A 23,033-nucleotide genomic window follows, 5' to 3' on the forward strand; every position below is an offset into this window, starting at 1 on the left:
GTTTCAATGGTGAACATCACTATGTTGATCATATCTACTATATGATTCACGTTCGACCTTTCGGTCTCCGTGTTCCGAGGCCATATCTGTATATGCTAGGCTCGTCAAGTTTAACCTGAGTATTCGCGTGTGCAACTGTTTTGCACCCGTTGTATTTGAACGTAGAGCCTATCACACCCGATCATCACGTGGTGTCTCAGCACGAAGAACTTTCGCAACGGTGCATACTCAGGGAGAACACTTCTTGATAATTAGTGAGAGATCATCTTAAAATGCTACCGTCAAACAAAACAGAATAAGATGTATAACAGATAAACATCATATGCAATCAAAATATGTGACATGATATGGCCATGATCATCTTGCGCCTTTGATCTCCATCTCCAAAGTACTGTCATGATCTCTATCGTTACCGGCATGACACCATGATCTTCATCATCTTGATCTATATCAATGTGTCGTCACATGGTCGTCTCGCCAACTATTGCTCTTGCAACTATTGCTATCGCATAGCGATAAAGTAAAGCAATTATTTGGCACTTGCATCTTATGCAACAAAGAGACAACCATAGGGCTTCTGCCAGTTGCCGATAACTTCAACAAAACATGATCATCTCATACAACAACTTATATCTCATCACGTCTTGACCATATCACATCACAACATGCCCTGCAAAAACAAGTTAGACGTCCTCTACTTTGTTGTTGCAAATTTTACGTGGTTGCTACGGGCTGAGCAAGAACCGTTCTTACCTACGCATCAAAACCACAACGATAGTTCGTCAAGTTAGTGCTGTTTTAACCTTCGCAAGGACCGGGCATAGCCACACTCGATTCAGCTAAAGTGAGAGAGACAGACACCCGCCAGCCACCTTTAAGCACAAGTGCTCGTAACGGTGAAACCAGTCTCGCGTAAGCGTACGCGTAATGTCAGTCCGGGCCGCTTCATCTCACAATACCGCCGAACCAAAGTATGACATGCTGGTAAGCAGTATGACTTGTATCGCCCACAACTCACTTGTGTTCTACTCGTGCATATGACATCTACGCATAAAACCTAGGCTCGGATGCCACTGTTGGGGAACGTAGTAATTTCGAAAAAATTCCTACGCACACGCAAGATCATGGTGATGGCATAGCAACGAGAGGGGAGAGTAATGTCCACGTACCCTCATAGACCGTAAGCGGAAGCGTTATGACAACGCGGTTGATGTAGTCGTACGTCTTCACGATCCGACCGATCCAAGTACCGAACGTACGGCACCTCCGAGTTCAGCACACGTTCAGCTCGATGACGATCCCCGGACTCCGATCCAGCAAAGCTTCGGGGATGAGTTCCGTCAGCACGACGGCGTGGTGACGATGATGATGCTCTACCGGCGCAGGGCTTCGCCTAAACTCCGCGACGATATGACCGAGGTGGAATATGGTGGAGGGGGGCACCGCACACGGCTAAGGAACGATCCGTAGATCAACTTGTGTGTCCTAGAGGTGCCCCCCTGCCCCCGTATATAAAGGAGCAAGGGGGGAGGGGCGGCCGGCCTAGGAGGGGCGCGCCAAGGGGAGTCCTACTCCCACCGGGAGTAGGACTCCCTCCTTCCTTGTTGGAGTAGGAGAAGGGGAAAGAGGGGGAGAGGAGGAAGGAAAAGGGGGCCGCACCCCTTGTCCAATTCGGACCAGAGGGGGGCTGCGCGCCTCCTTCCTTTCGGCCTCTCTCCTCTATTCCCGTATGGCCCAATAAGGCCCATATACTCCCCGGCGAATTCCCGTAACTCTCCGGTACTCCGAAAAATACCCGAATCACTCGGAACCTTTCCGAACTCCGAATATAGTCGTCCAATATATCGATCTTTACGTCTCGACCATTTCGAGACTCCTCGTCATGTCCCCGATCTCATCCGGGACTCCGAACTCCTTCGGTACATCAAAACTCATAAACTCATAATATAACTGTCATCGAAACCTTAAGCGTGCGGACCCTACGGGTTCGAGAACTATGTAGACATGACCTAGAACTATTCTTGGTCAATAACCAATAGCGGAACCTGGATGCTCATATTGGCTCCTACATATTCTACGAAGATCTTTATCGGTCAAACCGCATAACAACATACGTTGTTCCCTTTGTCATCGGTATGTTACTTGCCCGAGATTCGATCTTTGGTATCCAATACCTAGTTCAATCTCGTTACTGGCAAGTCTCTTTATTCGTTATGTAATGCATCATTCCGTAACTAACTCATTAGCTACATTGCTTGCAAGGCTTATAGTGATGTGCATTACCGAGAGGGCCCAGAGATACCTCTCCGACAATCGGAGTGACAAAACCTAATCTCGAAATACGCCAACCCAACATGTACCTTTGGAGACACCTGTAGTACTCCTTTATAATCACCCAGTTACGTTGTGACGTTTGGCAGCACCCAAAGTGTTCCTTCGGTAAACAGGAGTTGCATACTCATAGTTACAGCAACATGTATAAGTCATGAAGAAAGCAATAGCAACATACTAAACGATCAAGTGCTAGGCTAACGGAATGGGTCATGTCAATCACATCATTCTCCTAATGAAGTGATCCCATTAATCAAATGACAACACATGTCTATGGTTAGGAAACATAACCATCTTTGATTAATGAGCTAGTCAAGTAGAGGCATACTAGTGACTATATGTTTGTCTATGTATTCACACATGTATCATGTTTCCGGTTAATACAATTCTAGCATGAATAATAAACATTTATCATGATATAAGGAAATAAATAATAACTTTATTATTGCCTCTAGGGCATATTTTCTTCAGTCTCCCACTTGCACTAGAGTCAATAATCTAGTTCACATCAGCATGTGATTAGACACCAATATTCACATCTGTATGTGATTAATACCCATAGTTCACATCGTCATGTGATCAACACCCAAAGGGTTTAAGATATGATCATGTTTTGCTTGTGAGAGAAGTTTAGTCAACGTGTCGGTCATATTACAGAGTCGTGTGTATTTTGCACATATTCTATGTCTACAATGCTTTGCACGGAGCTACTCTAGCTAATTGCTCCCACTTTCAATATGTATCCAGATTGAGACTTAGAGTCATCTGGATCGGTGTAAAAGCTTGCACCGATGTAACCTTTTACGACGGGCTCTTTTATCACCTCCTTAATCGAGAAGTATTTCCTTGGTCCTCACTAAGGATATTCTTGACCCATGTCCAGTGATCTACTTATTAGATCAAAAATTGTATTCCTTTGCCAAACACAGAGCAAGGTATACAATAGGTCTGGTTCACAGCATAGCATACTTTATAGAACCTATGACTGAGGCATAGGGAATGACTTTTCATTCTCTTTCTATTTTCTGCAATGGTCGGGTCTTGAGTCTTACTCAACTTCACACCTTGTAACACAGGCAAGAACTCCTTCTTTGACTGTTCCATTTTGAACTATTTCAAAAATTTATCAAGGTATGTACTCATTGAAAAATCTTATCAAGCGTCTTGATCTATCTATATAGATCTTGATGCTCAATGTGTAAGCAGCTTCACCGAGGTCTTGCTTTGAAAAACTCTTATTCAAGTATCCTTTCATGCTATCCAGAATTTCCATATCATTTCCAATAACAATATGTCATCCACATATAATATTAGAAATGCTACAGAGCTCCCACTCACTTTCTTGTAAATACAGGCTTCTTCAAAAGTCTGTATAAAACCATATGCTTTGATCAACTCATCAAAGCATATATTCCAACTCCGAGATGCTTGCACCAGTCCATAGATGGATCGCTGGAGCTTGCACAATTTTGTTAGCACCTTTAGGATTGACAAAACCTTCTGGTTGCATCATATACAACTCTTCTTTAAGAAAACCATTAAGGAATGCAGTTTTGTTATCCATTTGCCAGATTTCATAAAATGCGGCAATTGCTAACATGATTCAGACAGACTTAAGCATCGATACGAGTGAAAAATCTCATTGTATTCAACACCTTGAACTTGTCGAAAACCTTTTGCAACAAGTCGAGCTTAGTAGATAGTAACACTACTATCAATGTCCGTCTTCCTCTTGAAATCCATTTATTTAACATGGCTTGCTGATCATCGAGCAAGTCAATCAAAGTCCATACTTTGTTCTCATAGATGGATCTCATCTCAGATTTTATGGCCTCAAGCCATTTCATGGAATCTGGGCTCATCATCGCTTCCTCATAGTTCATAGGTTCATCATGGTCTAGTAACATGACTTCCAGAACAGGATTACCGTACCACTCTGGTGCGGATCTTACTCTGGAAGACCTACGAGGTTCTGTAGTAACTTGATCTGAAGTTTCATGATCATCATCATTAACTTCCTCACTAATTGGTGTAGTAGTCACAGGAACAGATTTCTGTGATGAACTACTTTCCAATAAGGGAGCAGGTACAGTTACCTCATCAAGTTCTACTTTCCTCCCACTCACTTCTTTTGAGAGAAACTCCTTCTCTAGAAAGGATCCATTCTTAGCAACGAATGTTTTGCCTTTGGATTGTGATAGAAGGAGTACCCAACAGTTTCCTTTGGGTATTCTATGAAGACGCACTTCTCCGATTTGGGTTCGAACTTATCAAGTTGAAAACCTTTTTCATATAAGCATCGCAACTCCAAACTTTAAGAAACGACAGCTTAGGTTTACTTCTAAACCATAGTTCATACGATGTCGTCTCAATGGATTTAGATGGTGCCCTTTTAACGTGAATGCAGCTGTCTCTAATGCATAACCCCAAAACGATAATGGTAAATCAGTAAGAGACATCATAGATCGCACTATATCCAATAAAGTACTGTTATGACGTTCGGACATACCATTAAGCTGTGGTGTTCCAGGTGGCATGAGTTGCGAAATTATTCCGCATTTTTTCAAATGTAGACCAAACTCGTAACTCAAATATTCTCCTCCACGATCAGATCATAGAAACTTTATTTTCTTGTTACGATGATTTTCCACTTCACTCTGAAATTCTTTGAACTTTTCAAACGTTTCAGACTTATGTTTCATCAAGTAGATATACCCATATCTGCTCAAATCATCTGTGAAGGTCAGAAAATAACGATACTTGCCACGAGCCTCAACACTCATTGGATCGCATACATCAGTATGTATTATTTCCAATAAGTCAGTTGCTCGTTCCATTGTTCCGGAGAACGGAGTTTTAGTCATCTTGCCCAAAAGGCACGGTTCGCAAGCATCAAATGATTCATAACCAAGTGATTCCGAAAATCCATCTTATGGAGTTTCTTCATGCGCTTTACACCGATATGACCCAAACGGCAGTGCCACAAATAAGTTGCACTATCATTATTAACTTTGCATCTTTTGGCATCAATATTATGAATATGTGTATCACTACGATCGAGATCCAACAAACTATTTTCATTGGGTGTATGACCATAGAAGGTTTTATTCATGTAAACAGAACAACAATTATTCTCTTACTTAAATGAATAACCGTATTGCAATAAACATGATCAAATCATATTCATGCTCAACGCAAACGCCAAATAACATTTATTTAGGTTTCAACACTAATCCCGAAAGTATAGGGAGTGTGTGATGATGATCATATCAATCTTGGAACCACTTCCAACACACATCGTCACTTCACCCTCAACTAGTCTCTGTTTATTCTGTAACTCCTGTTTCGAGTTACTAATTTTAGCAACCGAACAAGTATCAAATACTCAGGGGCTACTATAAACACTAGTAAGGTACACATCAATAACCTGTATATCAAATATACCCTTGTTCACTTTGCCATCCTTCTTATCCACCAAATATTCAGGGCATTTCCGCTTCCAGTGACCATTTCCTTTGCAGTAGTAAGCACTCAGTTTCAGGCTTTGGTCCAGCTTTGGGCTTCTTCGCGGGAGTGACAACTTGCTTGTCATTCTACTTGAAGTTTCCCTTTCTTTCCCTTTGCCCTTTTCTTGAAACTAGTGATCTTGTCAACCATCAACACTTGATGCTCTTTCTTGATTTCTACCTTCGTCGATTTCAACATCACGAAGAGCTCGGGAATCGTTTTCGTCATCCCTTGCATACTGTAGTTCATCACAAAGTTCTACTAACTTGGTGATGGTGACTAGAGAACTCTATCAATCACTATCTTATCTGGAAGATTAACTCCCACTTGATTCAAGCGATTGTAGTACCCAGACAATCTGAGCACATGCTCACTAGTTGAGCGATTCTCCTCCATCTTTTAGCCATAGAACTTGTTGGAGACTTCATATCTCTCAACTCGGGTATTTGCTTGAAATATTAACTTCAACTCCTGGAACATCTCATATGGTCCATGACGTTCAAAACGTCTTTGAAGTCCCGATTCTAAGCCGTTAAGCATGGTGCACTAAACTATCAAGTAGTCATCATATTGAGCTAGCCAAACGTTCATAACGTCTGCATCTGCTCCTGCAATAGGTCTGTCACCTAGCGGTGCATCAAGGACATAATTCTTCTGTGCAGCAATGAGGATAAACCTCAGATCACGGATCCAATCCGCATCATTGCTACTAACATTTTCAACATAGTTTTCTCTAGGAACATATAAAAAACATAGGAAGCAAAAGGCAACAACGCGAGCTATTGATCTACAACATAATTTGCAAAATACTACCAGGACTAAGTTCATGATAAATTTAAAGTTCAATTAATCATATTACTTAAGAACTCCCACTTAGACAGACATCTCTCTAGTCATCTAAGTGATCACGTGATCCAAATCAACTAAACCATGTCCGATCATCACGTGAGATGGAGTAGTTTCAATGGTGAACATCACTATGTTGATCATATCTACTATATGATTCACGTTCGACCTTTCGGTCTCCGTGTTCCGAGGCCATATCTGTATATGCTAGGCTCGTCAAGTTTAACCTGAGTATTCGCGTGTGCAACTGTTTTGCACCCGTTGTATTTGAACGTAGAGCCTATCACACCCGATCATCACGTGGTGTCTCAGCACGAAGAACTTTCGCAACGGTGCATACTCAGGGAGAACACTTCTTGATAATTAGTGAGAGATCATCTTAAAATGCTACCGTCAACAAAACAGAATAAGATGTATAATAGATAAACATCATATGCAATCAAAATATGTGACATGATATGGCCATGATCATCTTGCGCCTTTGATCTCCATCTCCAAAGTACTGTCATGATCTCTATCGTCACCGGCACGACACCATGATCTTCATCATCTTGATCTATATCAATGTGTCGTCACATGGTCGTCTCGCCAACTATTGCTCTTGCAACTATTGCTATCGCATAGCGATAAAGTAAAGCAATTATTTGGCACTTGCATCTTATGCAACAAAGAGACAACCATAGGGCTTCTGCCAGTTGCCGATAACTTCAACAAAACATGATCATCTCATACAACAACTTATATCTCATCACGTCTTGACCATATCACATCACAACATGCCCTGCAAAAACAAGTTAGACGTCCTCTACTTTGTTGTTGCAAATTTTACGTGGCTGCTACGGGCTTAGCAAGAACCGTTCTTACCTACGCATCAAAACCACAACGATAGTTCGTCAAGTTAGTGCTGTTTTAACCTTCGCAAGGACCGGGCGTAGCCACACTCGATTCAGCTAAAGTGAGAGAGACAGACACCCGCCAGCCACCTTTAAGCACAAGTGCTCGTAACGGTGAAACCAGTCTCGCGTAAGCGTACGCGTAATGTCGGTCCGGGCCGCTTCATCTCACAATACCGCCGAACCAAAGTATGACATGCTGGTAAGCAGTATGACTTGTATCGCCCACAACTCACTTGTGTTCTACTCGTGCATATGACATCTACGCATAAAACCTAGGCTCGGATGCCACTGTTGGGGAACGTAGTAATTTCAAAAAATTCCTACGCACACGCAAGATCATGGTGATGGCATAGCAACGAGAGGGGAGAGTAATGTCCACGTACCCTCATAGACCGTAAGCGGAAGCGTTATGACAACGCGGTTGATGTAGTCGTACGTCTTCACGATCCGACCGATCCAAGTACCGAACGTACGGCACCTCCGAGTTCAGCACACGTTCAGCTCGATGACGATCCCCGGACTCTGATCCAGCAAAGTGTTGGGGATGAGTTCCGTCAGCACGACGGCGTGGTGACGATGATGATGCTCTACCAGCGCAGGGCTTCGCCTAAACTCCGCGATGATATGACCGAGGTGGAATATGGTGGAGGGGGGCACCGCACACGGCTAAGGAATGATCCGTAGATCAACTTGTGTTCTCCCTAGAGTTGCCCCCCTGCCCCCGTATATAAAGGAGCAAGGGGGGAGGGGGCGGCCGGCCTAGGAGGGGCGCGCCAAGGGGAGTCCTACTCCCACCGGGAGTAGGACTCCCTCCTTCCTTGTTGGAGTAGGAGAAGGGGAAAGAGGGGGAGAGGAGGAAGGAAAAGGGGGCCGCACCCCTTGTCCAATTCGGACCAGAGGGGGGCTGCGTGCCTCCTTCCTTTCGGCCTCTCTCCTCTATTCCCGTATGGCCCAATAAGGCCCATATACTCCCCGGCGAATTCCCGTAACTCTCCGGTACTCCGAAAAATACCCGAATCACTCGGAACCTTTCCGAAGTCCGAATATAGTCGTCCAATATATCGATCTTTACGTCTCGATCATTTCGAGACTCCTCGTCATGTCCCCGATCTCATCCGGGACTCCGAACTCCTTCGGTACATCAAAACTCATAAACTCATAATATAACTGTCATCGAAACCTTAAGCATGCGGACCCTACGGGTTCGAGAACTATGTAGACATGACCTAGAACTATTCTTGGTCAATAACCAATAGCGGAACCTGGATGCTCATATTGGCTCCTACATATTCTACGAAGATCTTTATCGGTCAAACCGCATAACAACATACGTTGTTCCCTTTGTCATCGGTATGTTACTTGCCCGAGATTCGATCGTCGGTATCCAATACCTAGTTCAATCTCGTTACCGGCAAGTCTCTTTACTCGTTACATAATGCATCATCCCGTAACTAACTCATTAGTCACATTGCTTGCAAGGCTTATAGTGATGTGCATTACCGAGAGGGCCCAGAGATACCTCTCCGACAATCGGAGTGACAAAACCTAATCTCGAAATACGCCAACCCAACATGTACCTTTGGAGACACCTGTAGTACTCCTTTATAATCACCCAGTTACGTTGTGACGTTTGGTAGCACCCAAAGTGTTCCTCCGGTAAACGGGAGTTGCATAATCTCATAGTTACAGGAACATGTATAAGTCATGAAGAATGCAATAGCAACATACTAAACGATCAAGTGCTAGGCTAACGGAATGGGTCATGTCAATCACATCATTCTCCTAATGATGTGATCCCATTAATCAAATGACAACACATGTCTATGGTTAGGAAACATAACCATCTTTGATTAATGAGCTAGTCAAGTAGAGGCATACTAGTGACTATATGTTTGTCTATGTATTCACACATGTATCATGTTTCCGGTTAATACAATTCTAGCATGAATAATAAACATTTATCATGATATAAGGAAATAAATAATAACTTTATTATTGCCTCTAGGGCATATTTTCTTCAGTCTCCCACTTGCACTAGTGTTAATAATCTAGTTCACATCAGCATGTGATTAGACACCAATATTCACATCTATATGTGATTAATACCCATAGTTCACACCGTCATGTGATCAACACCCAAAGGGTTTAAGATATGATCATGTTTTGCTTGTGAGAGAAGTTTAGTCAACGGGTCTGTCATATTACAGAGTCGTATGTATTTTGCACATATTCTATGTCTACAATGCTTTGCACGGAGCTACTCTAGCTAATTGCTCCCACTTTCAATATGTATCCAGATTGAGACTTAGAGTCATCTGGATCGGTGTAAAAGCTTGCACCGATGTAACCTTTTACGACGGTCTCTTTTATCACCTCCATAATCGAGAAGTATTTCCTTGGTCCTCACTAAGGATATTCTTGACCCATATCCAGTGATCTACTTATTAGATCAAAAATTGTATTCGTTTGCCAAACACAGAGCAAGGTATACAATAGGTCTGGTTCACAGCATAGCATACTTTATAGAACCTATGACTGAGGCATAGGGAATGACTTTTCATTCTCTTTCTATTTTCTGCAATGGTCGGGTCTTGAGTCTTACTCAACTTCACACCTTGTAACACAGGCAAGAACTCCTTCTTTGACTGTTCCATTTTGAACTATTTCAAAAATTTATCAAGGTATGTACTCATTGAAAAATCTTATCAAGCGTCTTGTTCTATCTATATAGATCTTGATGCTCAATGTGTAAGCAGCTTCACCGAGGTCTTGCTTTGAAAAACTCTTATTCAAGTATCCTTTCATGCTATCCAGAATTTCCATATCATTTCCATCTAACAATATGTCATCCACATATAATATTAGAAATGCTACAGAGCTCCCACTCACTTTCTTGTAAATACAGGCTTCTTCAAAAGTCTGTATAAAACCATATGCTTTGATCAACTCATCAAAGCATATATTCCAACTCCGAGATGCTTGCACCAGTCCATAGATGGATCGCTGGAGCTTACACAATTTGTTAGCACCTTTAGGATTGACAAAACCTTCTGGTTGCATCATATACAACTCTTCTTTAAGAAAACCATTAAGGAATGCAGTTTTGTTTATCCATGTGCCAGATTTCATAAAATGCGGCAATTGCTAACATGATTCAGATAGACTTAAGCATAGATACGAGTTAAAAAATCTCATTGTATTCAACACCTTGAACTTGTCGAAAACCTTTTGCAACAAGTCGAGCTTTAGTAGATAGTAACACTACTATCAATGTTCGTCTTCCTCTTGAAAATCTATTTATTTAACATGGCTTGCTGATCATCGAGCAAGTCAATCAAAGTTTATACTTTGTTCTCATAGATGGATCTCATCTTAGATTTTATGGCCTCAAGCCATTTCATGGAATCTGGGCTCATCATCGCTTCCTCATAGTTCGTAGGTTCATCATGGTTTAGTAACATGACTTCCAGAACAGGATTACCGTACCACTCTGGTGCGGATCTTACTCTGTAAGACCTACGAGGTTCTGTAGTAACTTAATCTGAAGTTTCATGATCATCATCATTAACTTCCTCACTAATTGGTGTAGTAGTCACAGGAACAGATTTCTGTGATGAACTACTTTCAAATGAGGGAGCAGGTACACTTACCTCATCAAGTTCTACTTTCCTCCCACTCACTTCTTTTGAGAGAAACTCCTTCTCTAGAAAGGATCCATTCTTAGCAACGAATGTTTTGCCTTTGGATTTGTGATAGAAGGAGTACCCAACAGTTTCCTTTGGGTATTCTATGAAGACGCACTTCTCCAATTTGGGTTCGAGCTTATCAAGTTGAAAACCTTTTTCATATAAGCATCGCAACTCCAAACTTTAAGAAACGACAGCTTAGGTTTACTTCTAAACCATAGTTCATACGATGTTGTCTCAATGGATTTAGATGGTGCCCTTTTAACGTGTATGCAGCTGTCTCTAATGCATAACCCCAAAACGATAATGGTAAATCAGTAAGAGACATCATAGATCGCACTATATCCAATAAAGTACTGTTATGACGTTCGGACACACCATTAAGCTGTGCTGTTCCAGGTGGCATGAGTTGCGAAATTATTCCGCATTTTTTCAAATGTAGACCAAACTCGTAACTCAAATATTCTCCTCCACGATCAGATCATAGAAATTTTATTTTCTTGTTACGATGATTTTCAACTTCACTCTGAAATTCTTTGAACTTTTCAAACGTTTCAGACTTATGTTTCATTAAGTAGATATACCCATATGTGCTCAAATCATCTGTGAAGGTCAGAAAATAATGATACTTGCCGCGAGCCTCAACACTCATCGGATCGCATACATCAGTATGTATTATTTCCAATAAGTCAGTTGCTCGCTCTATTGTTCCGGAGAATGGAGTCTTTAGTTATCTTGCCCATAAGGCATGGTTCGCAAGCATCAAGTGATTCATAATCAAGTGATTCCAAAATCCCATCAACATGGAGTTTCTTCATGCGCTTTACACCAATATGACCTAAACTGCAGTGCCACAAATAAGTTGCACTATCATTATTAACTTTGCATCTTTTGGTTTCAATATTATGAATATGTGTATCACTACGATCGAGATCCAACGAACCATTTTCATTGGGTGTGTAACCATATAAGGTTTTATTCATGTAAACAGAACAACAATTTATTCTCTTACTTAAATGAATAACCGTATTGCAATAAACATGATCAAATCATATTCATGCTCAACGCAAACACCGAATAACACTTATTTAGTTTCAACACTAATCCTGAGAGTATAGGGAGTGTGTTATGATGATCATATTGATCTTGGAACCACTTATAATACACATCGTCACATCACCATCAACTAGTCTCTGTTTATTCTGTAACTCCTGTTTCGAGTTACTAATTTTTAGCAAGAGAACAAGTATCAAATACTCAGGGGCTACTATAAACACTAGTAAGGTACACATCAATAACTTGTATATCAAATATACCCTTGTTTACTTTGCCATCCTTCTTATCCACCAAATATTTGGAGTAGTTCCACTTCCAGTGACCATTTCCTTTGCAGTAGAAGCACTCAGTTTCAGGCTTAGGTCCAGCTTTGGGCTTCTTCGCGGGAGTGACAACTTGCTTGTCATTCTACTTGAAGTTTCCCTTTCTTTCCCTTTGCCCTTTTCTTGAAACTAGTGATCTTGTCAACCATCAACACTTGATGCTCTTTCTTGATTTCTACCTTCGTCGATTTCAACATCACGAAGAGCTCGGGAATCGTTTTCGTCATCCCTTGCGTACTGTAGTTCATCACAAAGTTCTACTAACTTGGTGATGGTGACTAGAGAACTCTATCAATCACTATCTTATCTGGAAGATTAACTCCCACTTGATTCAAGCGATTGTAGTACCCAGACAATCTGAGCACATGCTCACTAATTGAGCGATTCTCCTCCATCTTTTAGCCATAGAACTTGTTGGAGACTTCATATCTCTCAACTCGGGTATTTGCTTGAAATATTAACTTCAACTCCTGGAACATCTCATATGGTCTTTGAAGTCCCGATTCTAAGCTGTTAAGCATGGTGCACTAAACTATCAAGTAGTCATCATATTGAGCTAGCCAAACGTTCATAACGTCTGCATCTGCTCCTGCAACAGGTATGTCACCTAGCGGTGCATCAAGGACATAATTCTTCTTTGCAGCAATGAGGATAAACCTCAGATCACGGACCAAGTCCGCATCGTTGCTACTAACATTTTTCAACTTAGTTTTCGCTAGGAACACATATAAAAACATAGGGAAGCAACAACACGAGCTATTGATCTACAACATAATTTGCAAAATACTACCAGGACTAAGTTCATGATAAATTTAAAGTTCAATTAATCATATTACTTAAGAACTCCCACTTAGACAGACATCTTTCTAGTCATCTAAGTGATCACGTGATCCAAATCAACTAAACCATGTCCGATCATCACGTGAGATGAAGTAGTTTCAATGGTGAACATCACTATGTTGATCATATCTACTATATGATTCACATTCGACCTTTCGGTCTCCGTGTTCCGAGGCCATATCTGTATATGCTAGGCTCGTCAAGTTTAACCTGAGTATTTCGCGTGTGCAACTGTTTTGCACCCGTTGTATTTGAACGTAGAGCCTATCACACCCGATCATCACATGGTGTCTCAGCATGAAGAACTTTCGCAACGGTGCATACTCAGGGAGAACACTTCTTGATAATTAGTGAGAGGTCATCTTAAAATGCTACCATCAATCAAAACAGAATAAGATGTATAATAGATAAACATCATATGCAATCAAAATATTTGACATGATATGGCCATGATCATCTTGCGCCTTTGATCTCCATCTCCAAAGTACTGTCATGATCTCTATCGTTACCGGCATGACACCATGATCTTCATCATCTTGATCTATATCAATGTGTCGTCACATGGTCGTCTCACCAACTATTGCTCTGGCAACTATTGCTATCACATAGCGATAAAGTAAAGCAATTATTTGGCACTTGCATCTTATGCAACAAAGAGACAACCATAGGGCTTCTCCCAGTTGCCAATAATTTCAACAAAACATGATCATCTCATACAACAACTTATATCTCATCACGTCTTGACCATATCACATCACGACATGCCCTGCAAAAACAAGTTAGACGTCCTCTACTTTGTTGTTGCAAATTTTACGTGGTTGCTATGGGCTGAGCAAGAACCGTTCTTACCTACGCATCAAAACCACAACGATAGTTCGTCAAGTTAGTGTTGTTTTAACCTTCGCAAGGACCGGGCATAGCCACACTCGATTCAGCTAAAGTGAGAGAGACAGACACCCGCCAGCCACCTTTAAGCACAAGTGCTCGTAACGGTGAAACCAGTCTCGCGTAAGCATACGCGTAATGTCGGTCCGGGCCGCTTCATCTCACAATACCGCCGAACCAAAGTATGACATGCTGGTAAGCAGTATGACTTGTATCGCCCACAACTCACTTGTGTTCTACTCGTGCATATGACATCTACGCATAAAACCTAGCTCGGATGCCACTGTTGGGGAACGTAGTAATTTCAAAAAAATTCCTACGCACACGCAAGATCATGGTGATGGCATAGCAACGAGAGGGGAGAGTAATGTCCACGTACCCTCGTAGACCATAAGCGGAAGCGTTATGACAACGCGGTTGATGTAGTCGTACGTCTTCACGATCCGACCGATCCAAGTACCGAACGTACGGCACCTCCGAGTTCAGCACACGTTCAGCTCGATGACGATCCCCGGACTCCGATCCAGCAAAGTGTCGGGGATGAGTTCCGTCAGCACGACGGCGTGGTGACGATGATGATGCTCTACCGGCGCAGGGCTTCGCCTAAACTCCGCGACGATATGACCGAGGTGGAATATGGTGGAGGGGGGCACCGCACACGGCTAAGGAACGATCCGTATATCAACTTGTGTTCTCCATAGAGTTGCCCCCCTGCCCCCGTATATAAAGGAGCAAGGGGGGAGGGGGCGGCCGGCCTAGGAGGGGCGTGCCAAGGGGAGTCCTACTCCCACCGGGAGTAGGACTCCCTCCTTCCTTGTTGGAGTAGGAGAAGGGGAAAAGAGGGGGAGAGGAGGAAGGAAAAGGGGGCCGCACCCCTTGTCCAATTTGGACCAGAGGGGGGCTGCGCGCCTCCTTCCTTTCGGCCTCTCTCCTCTATTCCCGTATGGCCCAATAAGGCCCATATACTCCCCGGCGAATTCCCGTAACTCTCCGGTACTCCGAAAAATACCCGAATCACTCGGAACCTTTCCAAAGTCCGAATATAGTCGTCCAATATATCGATCTTTATGTCTCGACCATTTCGAGACTCCTCGTCATGTCCCCGATCTCATCCGGGACTCCGAACTCCTTCGGTACATCAAAACTCATAAACTCATAATATAACTGTCATCGAAACCTTAAGCGTGCGGACCCTACGGGTTCGAGAACTATGTAGACATGACCTAGAACTATTCTTGGTCAATAACCAATAGCGGAACCTGGATGCTCATATTGGCTCCTGCATATTCTACAAAGATCTTTATCGGTCAAACCGCATAACAATATACGTTGTTCCCTTTGTCATCGGTATGTTACTTGCCCGAGATTCGATCGTCGGTATCCAATACCTAGTTCAATCTCGTTACCGGCAAGTCTCTTTTCTCGTTACATAATGCAACATCCCGCAACTAACTCATTAGTCACATTGCTTTCAAGGCTTATAGTGATGTGCATTACCGAGAGGGCCCAGAGATACCTCTCCGACAATCAGAGTGACAAAACCTAATCTCGAAATACGCCAACCCAACATGTACCTTTGGAGACACCTGTAGTACTCCTTTATAATCACCCAGTTACGTTGTGATGTTTGGTAGCACCCAAAGTGTTCCTCTGGTAAACGGGAGTTGCATAATCTCATAGTTACAGGAACATGTATAAGTCATGAAGAAAGCAATAGCAACATACTAAACGATCAAGTGCTAGGCTAAGGGAATGGGTCATGTCAATCACATCATTCTCCTAATGATGTGATCCCATTAATCAAATGACAACACATGTCTATGGTTAGGAAACATAACCATCTTTGATTAATGAGCTAGTCAAGTAGAGGCATACTAATGACTATATGTTTGTCTATGTATTCACACATGTATCATGTTTCCGGTTAATACAATTCTAGCATGAATAATAAAAATTTATCATGATATAAGGAAATAAATAATAACTTTATTATTGCCTCTAGGGCATATTTCCTTCACCTCTTCCTCCTATATATATCTACGGACCCCGAAAACATCCAGGGGCACAACGAAACACAATTTCCACCACCGTAACCTTCTGTATCCGCGAGATCCCATCTTGGAGCCTTCGCCGGCATTCTGTCGGAGGGGGAATCGACCATGGAGGGCCTCTACATCAACATCCTTGCCCCTCCTATGAGTTGTGAGTAGTTTACCATAGACCTACGGGTCCATAGTTATTAGCTAGATGGCTTCTTCTCTCTTTTTGGATCTCAATACAATGTTCTCCCCCTCTCTTGTGGAGATCTATTCGATGTAATCTCTTTTTGCGGTGTGTTTGTCGAGATCCAATGAATTGTGGGTTTATGATCAGATTTATCTATGGATATTAATTGAATCTTCTCTTAATTCTTTTATGTATGATTGAGTTATCTTTGCAAGTCTCTTCGAATTATCGGTTTGGTTTGGCCTACTAGATTGATCTTTCTTGCCATGGGAGAAGTGCTTAGCTTTGGGTTCAATCTTGCGGTGTTCTTACCCAGTGACAGAAAGGGTTGCAAGCACGTATTGTATTGTTGCCATCAAGGATAACAAGATGGGGTTTATATCATATTGCATGAGTTTATCCCTCTACATCATGTCATCTTGCTTAATGTGTTACTCTGTTCTTATGAACTTAATACTCTAGATGCATGCTGGATAGCGGTCAATGTGTGCAGTAATAGTAGTAGATGCAGGCAGGAGTCGGTCTACTTGTTATGGATGTGATGCCTATATACATGATCATGCCTAGATAACGTCATAATTATTTGCTTTTCTATGAATTGCTCGACAGTAATTTGTTCACCCACCGTAATACGTATGCTCTCGAGAAAAGCCTCTAGTGAAACCTATGGCCCCCGGGTCTATCTCTTATCATATTTGCTTTCAATCTACTTTTATTTGCATCTTTACTTTCTTGCATCTATATTATAAAATACCAAAAATATATTTATCTTATCATACTATCTCTATTAGATCTCACTTTCGCAAGTGGCCGTGAAGGGATTGACAACCCCTTTATTGCGTTGGTTGCGAGTTCTCAGTTTGTTTGTGTAGGCGCATGGGACTTTTGAGGAGCCTCCTACTAGATTGATACCTTGGTTCTCAAAATCTGAGGGAAATACTTATGCTACACTTGTTGCATCACCCTCTCCTCTTCGGGGAAAACCAACGCTAGCTAAAGACGTAGTAGCCTCCCGAGACTTCACCACTATATCATCAACATATGCTTCTGTGTTTCTCCCGAGCTGCAAACCCAAGGCGATATCCATTAGCCGTTGGAAGGTAGCCCCAGTGTTATGCAGCCCGAAGGGCATGCAGGTGTAGCAATACACCCCGCAGGGGGTCAGGAATGCCACTTTTTCTACATCTTGCATGACCATGTTGATCTGGTGGTAGCTCGAGAAGGCATCCAGAAGGCACAACAGGTCGCACTCGGTGGTGGAGTCCACGATCTGGTCAATGCGAGGAAGCGGGAAGGGATCTTGCGGGCAGGCCTTGTTGAGGTTGGTGAAGTCGACACACATCACTCCTTCCCTCCTTTCTTGGGGACAACTACGGGGTTCGCCAGCCACTCTATGTATCGTACTTCCGTGATGACCTCTGCGGCTTGCAGCTTGCAGGTTTCTTGGACGATGAAGGCCTGCTTCTCGGTGGACTGAAAACGAGCCTTCTGTTTCTCTGGCCGCACGTTTGGGCATACCTTCAGGTGGTACTCGGTTATCCCCCTCGGGAGCCCAGCCAGGTCTTTGGGCTCCCAGGCGAATACCTCCTTGTTAGCGCGCAGGAAGTCGACCAACGCTTTCTCTTGGTCCCGAGGAAGGCCTGTCCCTGTGGTGAAGGTGGTGCCGGCTGTTCCCTCCTCGCTGACCAACACCTGATTCGTCTCGGCTCGGTCTTGGGAGAACAACTGCTTCTTCTTGGCCGGCGCCATCTCTGGGGTCTCCAGACCCTCCTTGTTATCAGGTTGCGCAGACGCCGCTGACCTGAAGGCGAGCTTGAGGGCATGTACCATGTATTTGGTGTCCCCTACCACTATGAGGACATCGTTGCTGCCAGGCATCTTCATGAGGTTCTATGCAGGGTGAGTTGCCGCCATAAACTGGGCCATGGCCCGGTACCCTAGGATGGTGTTGTACGGCAGGTTGAAAGTGCAACTATCCCTGGGTGGTTTTGGTAATGATTAACAAAATATAGCTCATTGAACTAATGTTGTTTCAAGATAAACATTTCAGGAAAGTTCAATGATTGGCATGGCATGGATTAGGAATGTGGACCCCTCAAAATGCTAAGGACAAAGGATTGGCTCAAGCTTCAAAGTTCAAGACTCTACATTTTACTTTTAGTGATCCAAGATCACATTGAGTCTATAGGAAAGCCAATACTATTAAAACGGGATGAGGTGTTTCTTAATGGCTTGCTTGCTCTCATGATGCTTAGTGATATGCTCCAAAGCCCTCAACCACTTTCTCACATCCACATATGTCCCAAACCAAAAGTCAAACTCGGCCCCATCGATTTGATCCATCCGGCACCACCGAGTTCATTTGACATAGCCACTGCCAGAAACCCTAGTCTTTTCGGTCTCACCGATAGGGATCTCGGTCTCACCGAGATGGGATTGTAAACTCCTTGTTTCCCTTCGTAACGTTTTGGTCAAACCGAGATGAGCAATCGGTCCCACCGAGTTTGCCTGACCAACTCTCTGGTTAGCTAATTACCAAAGTCGGTCCCACCAAGTTTGTGTAATCAGTCAAAACAAGATTACGTTATGCCCTAACCCTAATGAAATCGGTCCCACCAAAATGCCTAACGGTCACATAATGAACTGAATCAGTCCGACCAAGTTTTATGATTCGGTCCCACCAAGTTTGGTATGTTGTGTGTAATGGTTAGATTTTGTGTGGATATACCCCTCCACCCTCTCCTCATTCATGAGGAAAGCCGTCAGACCGTGCCTACACTTCCACTACTCATTTTCTGACAAAGGACCACCTACTCATGTGTTGAGACCAAGACATTCCAATCCAACCATATGAATCTTGATCTCTAGCCTTCCCCAAGTTGCTTTCCACTCAAATATTCTTTCCACCAAATCCAATCCTATGGGAGAGAGTTGAGTGTTGGGGAGACTATCATTTGAAGCACAAGAGCAAGGAGTTCATCATCAACACACCATCTATTACCTTTAGGAGAGTGGTGTCTCCTAGATTGGTTAGGTGCCACTTGGGAGCCTCCGACAAGATTGTGGAGTTGAACCAAGGAGTTTGTAAGGGCAAGGAGATCGCCTACTTCATGAAGATCTACCCTAGTGAGGCAAGTCCTTTGTGGGAGATGGCCAAGGTGGGATAGGCAAGGTTGCTTCTTCGTGGACCCTTCGTGGGTGGAGCCCTCCATGGACTCGCGCAGCCTTTACCCTTCGTGGGTTGAAGTCTCCATCAACATCAATGTACGATAGCACCACCTATCGGAAAAAACATCCATGTCTCCAACTGCGTTTGCTCTCTCCAATCCCATCCCTTTACTTTCTTGCAAGTTGCATGCTTTACTTTCCGCTGCTCATATACTCTTTGCATGCTTGCTTGAATTGCATTATGATTGCTTGACTTGTGCTAAGTTGTTAAAATCTGCTAAGAACTAAAATTTGGAAAAGGCTAGTTTTTTATTTGGTTAAGTAGTCTAATCACCCCCCCCCCTCTAGACATACTTTCGATCCTACAATTGGTATCAGAGCTTTGGTCTCCATTTGCTTTGATTTCCATAGCTTTCTGTGATCATAGCCTTGGTTTCAAAACTTAGGAGAGTATGCCATCTAGCGAGGGAAATTACCACCGTAGAGGTCCTTACTTTGATGGTACTAATTTTGCTAGTTGGAAGCATAAGATGAAAATGCATATTCTTGGACATAACCCCGCCGTTTGGGCTATTGTTTGTATTGGCTTGCAAGGTGAATTCTTTGATGGTAGAGAACTGAACCGTGAAGCTACCGCGGAAGAGTTGAAGATGTTGCAATACAATGCTCAAGCTTGTGATATCCTCTTCAACGGATTGTGCCCCGAAGAATTCAACAAAATCAGCTGTCTTGAGAATGCAAAGGAAATTTGGGACACTTTGATTGATATGCATGAAGGTACCGACTCCGTCAAGGAATCCAAATGGGATGTGCTTCAAAGTCAACTTGACAAGTTCAAAATGAAGGATGGTGAAGGTGTCGCTGAAATGTACTCTAGGCTTGCTCTCATCACAAATGAGATTGCCGTCTTAGGAAGTGAAGAGATGACCGATAGATTCATTATCAAGAAGATCCTAACAGTCGTGGATGGAAAACATGATACCGTGTGCACATTGATCCAAATGATGCCCAATTACAAAGATCTCAAGCCAACATAAGTCATTGTAAAAATTGTTGCTCATGAGATGTCACTCAAGGATAAAGAAGAGCTTCACAACAAATCAAGTGGTGCTTACAAAGCCTCATGTGATGCTCCTACATCATCAAGTTAGAAACAAACCTTCAATGAAGAATTGAGCCTAATGGTGAAGAACTTCAACAAATTCTACAAGAGTAGAAGCAAGGAAAGAAGTTCCAAGTCAAGGTCCTACAATGACAAAAGATCTTTGAGTCGAGAGCGCAATTGCTACAATTGTAGAAGACCTGGACACTACTCCAATGAATGTATGGCTCCCTACAAGAAAAGAGAAGATTCACCTAAAATAAGAAGTAGAAGAGAAGAATCACCACCAATAGAGAGGAGTAGAGATGATCGTTATGAACGAAGAACCTCTCGGAGAAGCAAGGATTCGGAAAGGAAGGACAAGTCATCAAAGAGCTACACAAAGTGAAGACATCAAGCTCATGTTGGTGAATGGGTATCCGGCTCCGACTCCGACCATCACTCCAAGAGAAGTTATCACTCCGACTTAGAATATACTCAAGATGAAGGTGTTGCCGGTCTAGCACTTGTGTCAACCAACTCCTATGACATATTTGACTCACCAAATGAAGGAATTGGAAGATGCTTCATGGCTAAAGGCCCAAAGGTATCACACCCCGAGTATGTTGAGTTCAATAGTGATGAAGATGATTTGTTAGGTGATGATGATTTACCTGTTGACAACTCTAGTTATGAAAACTATGATGGAACGGCAATTAATCATGCTAATCAAGATAAAACGAATGACAATGATAAGGAGAAGATTGAGCGTCTAACTAAAGAACTAAACACTCTTAAGTTAGGTCATGAAACTACCTTGGAAGATCATTGAGAACTTTTAAAGACTCATGAGAAGTTACGCTTTGAAAATCTCAACCTTGAGCAAGAGCATGAGTTTTTAAAGGCAATCAATGATGATCTTCGCAAGAAAAGTTCTTCTTACATTGCCAAGCATTTACTCTTATCTACTTACATGCCACAAGATAAATCTAACAACAAGAGTAAGAAAGATTCTTCTTCTAGTAGTAACAATAATCATGCTAAATCCAATATTGTTGCTTATAGTAGTTCTCTTGATTCCACTAATGATTCTCTTAGCCAAGTTACGCTTGAGCAAGAAAATAGCTTATTGAAGGGAATTATAGAGAAAGGTGTCTACAAGAGCCTTGTCGGGAGTAAGCAGTTCGAGGAAATTGTACGCAAGAAAGGAAGGCACCAGAAGAATCAAGGTGTTGGTTTTGAATGAAAGTTCAAAGCCAATGGAGTTGAGTGGGAAGAAGATCAATACCCCAAGACGAAGTTTGTTCCTCAACAAGAGAAGTATGATTGTCGGTGTCAAAATCGGCGGATCTCGAGTAGGGGGTCCCGAACTGTGCGTCTAAGGCTAATGGTAACAGGAGACAGGGGAAACGATGTTTACCCAGGTTCGGGCCCTCTAGATGGAGGTAATACCCTACTTCCTGCTTGATTGATCTTGATAATATGAGTATTACAAGAGTTGATCTACCACGAGATCGTAGAGGTAAACCCTAGAAGCTAGCCTATGATTCTGATTATTGTTCTTGTCCTACGGACTAAACCCTCTAGTTTATATAGACATCGGAGGGGGCTAGGGTTACACAGAGTTAGTTACAGAGAAGGAGATCTATCATCTGGATCGCCAAGCTTGCCTTCCACGCAAAGGAGAGTCCCACCCGGACACGGGGCGAAGTCTTCAATCTTGTATCTTCATAGTCCAACAGTCCGGCCAAAGTATATAGTCCGGCTGTCCAGATACCCCCTTATCCAGGACTCCCTCAGTAGCCCCTGAACCAGGCATCAATCACGATGAGTCTGGCGCGCAGATTGTCTTTGGCATTGCAAGGCGGGTTCCATCTCCGAATACTCCAAAGTAATCTTCGAACACTTAAATCGTGTCCGGCTCTGCAAGAAAAAATTTCACATACCGCCGTAGAGAGAGCAATATTTCACAAATCTAATCTGCTGACAACTCTTCACAGTGTGACAACATGCCATGGTCCGGTCATTATTTGAACCTTTTTCACAACCAGCTACCGCACATCGCGAGGCGGTTTCTTTGGCACGTCTTGTCAAAGCAGAGATAGTGTCCCCTTATCAAGGGATCCTCATCAATACGGGCATGGGTAACCCAACCGCACCATCAATCGTGGCGCTTGGAAAATGAGTG

This window comes from Triticum aestivum, chromosome 4B (genome assembly GCF_018294505.1).
Source record: "Triticum aestivum cultivar Chinese Spring chromosome 4B, IWGSC CS RefSeq v2.1, whole genome shotgun sequence".
NCBI classification, from domain to species: domain Eukaryota; kingdom Viridiplantae; phylum Streptophyta; class Magnoliopsida; order Poales; family Poaceae; genus Triticum; species Triticum aestivum.